Source organism: Oncorhynchus mykiss, unplaced genomic scaffold (genome assembly GCF_013265735.2).
Source record: "Oncorhynchus mykiss isolate Arlee unplaced genomic scaffold, USDA_OmykA_1.1 un_scaffold_278, whole genome shotgun sequence".
NCBI lineage: Eukaryota > Metazoa > Chordata > Actinopteri > Salmoniformes > Salmonidae > Oncorhynchus > Oncorhynchus mykiss.
Genome location: NW_023493732.1, coordinates 157751 through 165480, shown reverse-complemented (window position 1 = coordinate 165480; position 7730 = coordinate 157751).

Here is a 7730-nt window from a genome sequence, read left to right as displayed (position 1 = left end):
CTGTGAGAGGTTAATCTACCCATCGTGTCTGATTTTAAAAATGCTTTACAGTGAAAGCACAACATGATTATGTTAGGTCATAGCCTAGTTAAAAATATATATATATATATATATAGATAAAATTAATCACTAACCTTTGATGATCTTCATCAGATGACACTCATAGGACATCACGTTACACAATACATGTATGTTTTATTCGATAATGTGCATATTTATATCCAAAAATCTCAGTTTACTTTGGCGCGTTACATGTAGTAATGTTTGATTCCAAAACATCTGGTGATTTTGCAGAAATAATAAACATTGATAAAAGATACAACTGTTATTCACAGAATTAAAGATAGACTTCTCCTTAATGCAACCGCTGTGTCAGATTTCAAAAAAACTTTACGGAGAAAGCATAATCTGAGAACGGCACTCAGAACCCAAAACACCCAGAGGAATATCCGCCATTTTGGAGTCAACAGAAGTTAGAAATTACACCATAAATATTCACTTACCTTTGATGATCTTCATCAGAAGGCACTCCCAGGAATCCCAGTTCGACAATAAATGACTGATTTGTTCCATAAAGTCCATCATTTATGTCCAAATAGCCACTTGTTGTTAGCGTGTTCAGCCCAGTATTCCATCATCATGAGGCGCAGGCACTTTGTCCAGACAGAAACTCGGAAAGTTCCGTTACAGTCCTTTAGAAACATGTTAAACATGTTAAACGTAACTAGTCAGAAAAAGCATTATAAATATTCACTTACCTTTGATGATCTTCATCAGAATGCACTCCCAGGAATCCCAGTTCCACAATAAATGTTTGATTTGTTCGATAAAGTCCATCATTCATAAATACCTCATTTTTGTTTGGGCGTTTAGCCCAGTGATCCAAATTCATGACGCGCAGGCCTGACGGAAAGTAAAAACGTTCCGTTAGAGTCCGTAGAAACATGTCAAACGATGTATAGAATCAATATTTGTAACATAAATCTTCAATAATGTTCCAACCGGAGAATTCCTTTGTCTGTAGAATTGCAATGGAAAGCAAGCTACCTCTCACGTCAACGCGAGTGGTCAGCTCATGCCTCTCTGGCAGACCTCTGACTCAATCCCCTCTCATTCGCCCCCACTTCACAGTAGAAGCATCAAACAAGGTTCAAAAGACTGTTGACATCTAGTGGAAGCCTTAGGAAGTACAATATGACCCCATAGACACTATTTGATAGGCAATGAGTTGAAAAACTACAAACCTCAGATTTCCCACTTCCTGGTTGGATTTTTTTCTCAGGTTTTGTCTGCCATATGAGTTCTGTTATACTCACAGACATCATTCAAACAGTTTTAGAAACTTCAGTGTTTTCTATCCAAATATACTAATAATATGCATATATTAGCAACTGGGCATGAGTAGCAGGCAGTTTACTCTGGGCACCTTATTCATCCAAGCTACTCAATACTGCCACCAGCCATATGAAGTTAAATTGAAAACTAAAGTGTTAAGTTACTTTGGAACATGTCACTCCCAACACTAAGAAACTTATATGAAGTAGTTCTAAAAATCCCTTATGGAAAAACGATTGGAATCATTTTCAGGCTTTCCCGCCAGGTTGAATAAGCATTATTATGCATACTGGGGTACTCAATTCAGATGTGCCTTTTGTTAAGTAAATCAGGTGTTAAATGAAGTGAAAAGGAGACTGGAGTGCTGTCATGTATTGATTTGACGTACTGAGAGAGGATGCCAACACATCAGTAAAGGAACGTGAGTGGATTACACAAACATTGATGGAGTAAAGACATGCTGAAGTTTACCTCCGAGTCTGGTTGATTTAATTCAGTATAATATCTTAACTTACAACTCGTGCTAAGTATAAGATTGAACAATAGCGACCAGGATAATGTTTGAAAACGATAGTTAAATCTGAAAATTCAGTTAGTGTCATCGAGATGGAAAACACTGTGCCAAAGTTTGACTGCTACAGTGACCCTTCTATACAGCGTGTACCTGGTAGTAATTGCGGTCTGTAATTACAGAAGTGTAACAACGAATGCTTGTTACCATGCTTATTACAAATGGGCAGTGTTCCACTAAATTCACCAACTTAGTGTTTTGCTTTTTCCCAGCTGCATTCGATTCATTAACAACTGTGACAAAGGTTTGGATATCTTGTGGATTCTTTGGTTGTCTGAGAGATTATAGCCTATGCAGAGTAGGCTCTGATTACTTAACCATGAATGTGAACTGTTCAAAATCTATCTCCAGTCAACGTTGTTGCTAGCACTTTCCTCCAAAATAAAGCGTACCATCTGGGTTAACTTGGTTGAGTTTATGAGAAAAAAATGTATATGAGTGTCATCCCAGATGAGGAATAAGACACTATTTTAAAGCACATGTAATGTTTGCCTAAGTAGAATGTACTACACAGGATTTAGCTAGTAAGAATTCTAGTACATTACCTATCCTGGCAAGCTGTCCCTAATTTTGAAGCTTCTGGAAGTGTGATCCAGGTGGGAGAATAAACACATTTGCATAAGTATAACGTGATTACTAGTCGTTACACAGGATGTAGCTAGTTATAATGAAGTTTATCTTGAGGGGTACTTACTTGTAATTATAGTGTCCCAATAGTCATTGGTGGAAAAAGTAGCCAATTGTCATACTTGAGTAAACGTAAAGATACCTTAATAGAAAATTACTGTAAAAGGGTAAAGTAAAAGGGTCAAGTCACCCAGTAAAATACTTGAGTAAAAGTCTGAAAGTATTTGGTTTTAAACATACTTAAGTATCAAAAGTAAACGTATGAATAATTTCAAATTCCTTATATTAAGAAAACCAGACAGTAAAATAACAAATATAAAATATTTTGAATAGCCAATGGTATACTCCAACACTCAGACATAATTTACAAGCAAAACATTTGTGTTTAGTTAGTCCGCCAGGTCGAAGGCAGTAGGGATGACCAGGGATGTTCTCTTGATAAGTGTGTGAATTGGATATTGAATATTGAATTGAATATTTTCCTGTCCTGCTAAGCATCCAAAATGTAAGAGAGAAAATCTCAGCCATTTTCACGCACTGAACGACGGGTATAGTGGGTACTGTTTACTAAATACGGAAGTAATGTTCTGCAAAGAGCCTATAAAGGGAAGGTTATGAGTTCAATGGAAAAAATGGGTTCACAAACGGCTCATATCAAAAAAGTTTCAATTGTTAAATAATTTAATGGGGGATTTGACAATGGGTCAATTGCTTTAATCATCAATAAAAAAGTGACACATGTGCTTGCCAAATTGCAAGCTGTCACGTTCTGACCTCTATTTCCGTTGTTTTGTATTTATTTAGTATGGTCAGGGTGTGAGTTGGGTGGGCAGTCTGTTTGTTTTTCTATGTTTTGGGGCATTTCTATGTTTTCGGCCTAGTATGGTTCTCAATCAGAGGCAGGTGTCATTAGTTGTCTCTGATTGAGAATCATACTTAGGTAGCCTGGGTTTCACTGTGTGTTTGTGGGTGATTGTTCCTGTCCCTGTGTTTGTTGTCACGGGATAGGCTGTATAGGTTTTTCACGTTCCGTTTGTTGTTTTGTAGAGTTAAGTTATTTCATGTATCGTTCATTTTCCATTAAAGAAACATGAGTAACCACCACGCTGCTTTTTGGTCCGCTTCTCCTTCTACAGACGAACGTTGTTACACAAGCTTGGTTGAATAATGGTTTAAAAATGCACTTTAAAATGGTCATAAGACAAACTCTTAGTCCATCATGTAACCTTGCAATGTTGAATAGCATTCTCACTTTTGGATGTGATGCATTGGTGCAATTATTTATTTATTCCAGGCATGTCAAGTAATAAACGTTTAATGTCTCCCAATCTGTGTCACACTTTTAAAATAACAATGACCTCGAATGTTTGTAAAATAACAGGATCAACAAGGTCAATTTGAAAAATCTAGACATGACAGATTTCCGCAAAAGAAAAAAAAGTGTTGTAGACGAGACAAAAACATCAAGCCATGAGTACCCTTTCCATGCAATTTTTTTGTTGAGTTTTTTGGGCGATACATTAATTCTGCTGGACAATTTAGCATAGGAAGTTACCCATCTAGCTGGCATTTTCCAGCCACCTATCCAAGTGTTAGCTAGCTAAGTAGAAAACGTTATCCGGTGTTTTTGTTAGTTATCTAGCCTAGTTGATAGACCTAACAGTGAACAAAAATATAAACACAACATGTAAAGTGTTGGTCCCAGGTTTCATGAGTTAAAATAAAAGATCCCAGAAATGTTCCACAAGCACAAAAAGCTTATTTCTTTCAAATTTTGTGCACAGATTTGTGCTATTGATCCCTGTTATTGAGCATTTCTCCTTTGCCAAAATAATCCATCCACCTAACAGGTGTGGCATATCAAGAAGCTGATTAAACAGCATAATCATTAAACAGTTTCACCTTGTGCTGTGGACAGTACTGGTCTGATTGACACTCCAAAATGTGCAGTTCTGTCACACAACACAATGACACAGATGTCTCAAGTTTTGAGGAAGCTTGCAATTGGCATGCTGACTGCCTAGAATGTCCGCTAGAGAATTTAAGAAACTCAAACACCTTAAACGTCATACGAGACGTCAGGGAGACGTCAGAGAGTGATACAACTCCTAAAAAACATACCATCTTATGATATGTCATCTAATGACAAATCAGACCAGTGTTTAATCAACCATGATTTCTTATTGTGTGGCTAGTCACAGAACAGTGTAGTTATTGGTGGGCAGCAACACCTAAGACAACAATAAATCATCAGAATCACAGTTCAAACATTCAAATAGGGTTAAGTGTAAGAGTAAGTTGTACAATTCACATCTGATAAATATAAGTTGTTACGATTGGGTCAATGTAAATCACTGATCTAAAGACTGAACCACGAAGCAACTTGCCAACACGCTCTGACTGGGGATTTTGCCCTCTGCAAGATGACAATACGTTTTCTCTAAACTGAATACATTTATACCAGTTCATGTGTTAGTTTAGTTTACTATAGCAAGTAGCCATTGTATTAACAGGTTGGAGTTATATGAAAATAATCCACTTCACAGAGGTGTAAAGGAATGCATCAGGCCAATTTTGTTAGTTGAATAGTATAAATAAAGGTTATATATGCACCTGACTGGTTAAGTTTAAGGAAACATCTTGTATATATCATATATTTGTATATGATTCTGACTCCAAATCTGGATGGGCAAAAGTTGTAAAACCGATAAAGGGCTTTTCACATTGCTGAGCTGCACTCACAGCACTGTCTCCGTGAATAGGCTGGTGGAAAATGAGTCTTAAAGCTAGTCACACCCTAAAAAAGAAAATCACACCTTTGACGATAAACATACTCTCTAAAACCTGTGATGTGTTTACACCTAGCAGGTATAACTGAAAAACACATGCATACATTCGTGGCAGTCAGTCCTTATTATTCAAGAAGGCTTGAGACAGTAACAATTAGACATGTTGAGTCAGGCATCACACCCAGGAATGTACATGTTCACAAGTGATACCCACATGCTGCTGGTTAGAATGAAGCTCCTCTCCCAAATTGCGTAAATAAATAGTTTGTGTAACACTTTGTGAATGTTAAAACTATCATGCATAACAACCTTCATATTATTTTAACATCATTCACAAGGAACCTTCATTAGTTATTTTTTAATTCCATTAAGTAATTATTAAGTTCAATTATTTTAAATCAGTATTGTTGCTGGTGTTACTGACTGGGTTAGTCCTGTGCACCACACGGCTGTATTAGTCTTTGCTGAGCTAAAGCCAAGGCATAATCTTCTGGCTCGATGGGGTTTAGTAAAGCTATTCCTGACCATCACTGATGTGAAAAGGGTTTTATAAATGAAATGTGATTGATTTGATCTAATACATGTCTTCAGGTATCAGGCAAAGGTACTCAACACGTTACAATGCCATCAATTGCTCTGACCTGGGTTCAAATAGTATTGAGCCTGTCTGGAGTGAGTGCCAGAAAGCAAGTCACACAACCCCTAAACTGCTACCTGGGTACTGCTCTGAGAATTAGCTGGTGCTCCCAGACTGTTGTGTGAATCGTATGTCAGAGGGTTGGGTACTGTGACAGAAGAAATACAAATGTTATTTGTACTGATATATAAAGAGCTTTTCGAGGGGACTTATGTTTAACCAATAACTCATAAATGATATTGACGAAATGTGTTATAATAGTTATGAATGTATATATATATATTTTTTTGTACCTTTATTTAACTAGGCATGTCAGTTAAGAACAAATTCTTCTTTACAACGTCGGCCTACACCGGCCAAACCCGGACGACGCTGGGACAATTGTACGCCTTCCCATGGAACTCCCAAATACGTCCGGTTGTGATACAGCCTGGATTCGAGCCAGGGTGTCTGTAGTGACATCTCTAGCACTGAGACCTAGTGCCTTAGACTGCCTTGCCGCTCTTTGAACATCTGGAAAAAGTGCCATTCAAATATATTATTTTTATTAATACAATTAATGAAGTCCAACTCCACATAAAACTAGAAATCAGAAATCCAAGATAATTTCCTCCATTGTTGGGCTCACCATGTGGGGTCATTGTGACCCTCAATCATAGTTACCAGTTGATTACAACAATCACTTTTGTTAGAGATTTATAAACTGAATCTACCTCTGAAATAAATGTTGTGTAAAAAGATATGGGAAGTAGCACATGTGTGTGTGTGTAGGACTGTTAAATAGAAAAAGGATGACTGCTTACATTAGGCCATTGACTAAAATAAATGAATGGCTCCAAAGTTAAGTCAATTAAGTACAATGAAGCACATTTCTGGCTAATTGTATTTGTCACCTAAACAGTTTACAATACAACAAGGTCAGTACATAACTGTTATTATACTCTCAAACAGATTCTTTGCCCCTCCCTTTCTTTCAATTTTATTTTGTCCATCCCACATTTTTTGTCAGAACACCTAACCAGTTTTCCATACCACGTCAGTACCTGGGGATATCTATTTTTTAAGCTAAGTAACTCTGACATGCATTCCTCTGTCCCTCCCTTTTTCGTCACCTTTATTTTATTATCTTTGGTGCCTCCCAAAATATTACGTCACCTGAAAGACAGACAATTTGTGGCATCAAACCAGCCCTATAGTAATAGAAACTAGAATTACATTTTCATGACAGTATGCCTACTGTATCAACAATTGTAAGCCACCTCAACCCCATATTGTTATTTATATATATATATATATTTAGTTGTTGATTTTTTTTGTTGCTATTTTGCACCCATTATCTCTACTTGCACATCATCATCTGCACCTCTATCACTCCAGTGTTAATGCTACATTGTAGTTATTTCGCCTCTATGGCCTATTTATTGCCTTACCTACCTAATCTTACTACATTTGCACACACTGTACATAGATTTTTCTATTACTGATTGTAAGTTTGTGTTGTGTTATTGATTGTAAGTTTGTTTGTCCCGTGTGTAACTCTGTTGTTTTTGTCGCACTGCTTTGCTTTATCTTGACCAGGTCGCAGTTGTAAATGAACTTGTTCTTAATCGGCCTACTTGGTTAAATAAAGGTGAAATTAAAAATACATTTTTAAAAAAGCTTGAAATGTTTAACAGAACTAGAAAGATAATGAGATTTTAGAGTAGATATAAGCTAGATATTGTGATTGGTTAAAGACAAACAAGACATTGCTCAATTAATATTTGGAGAA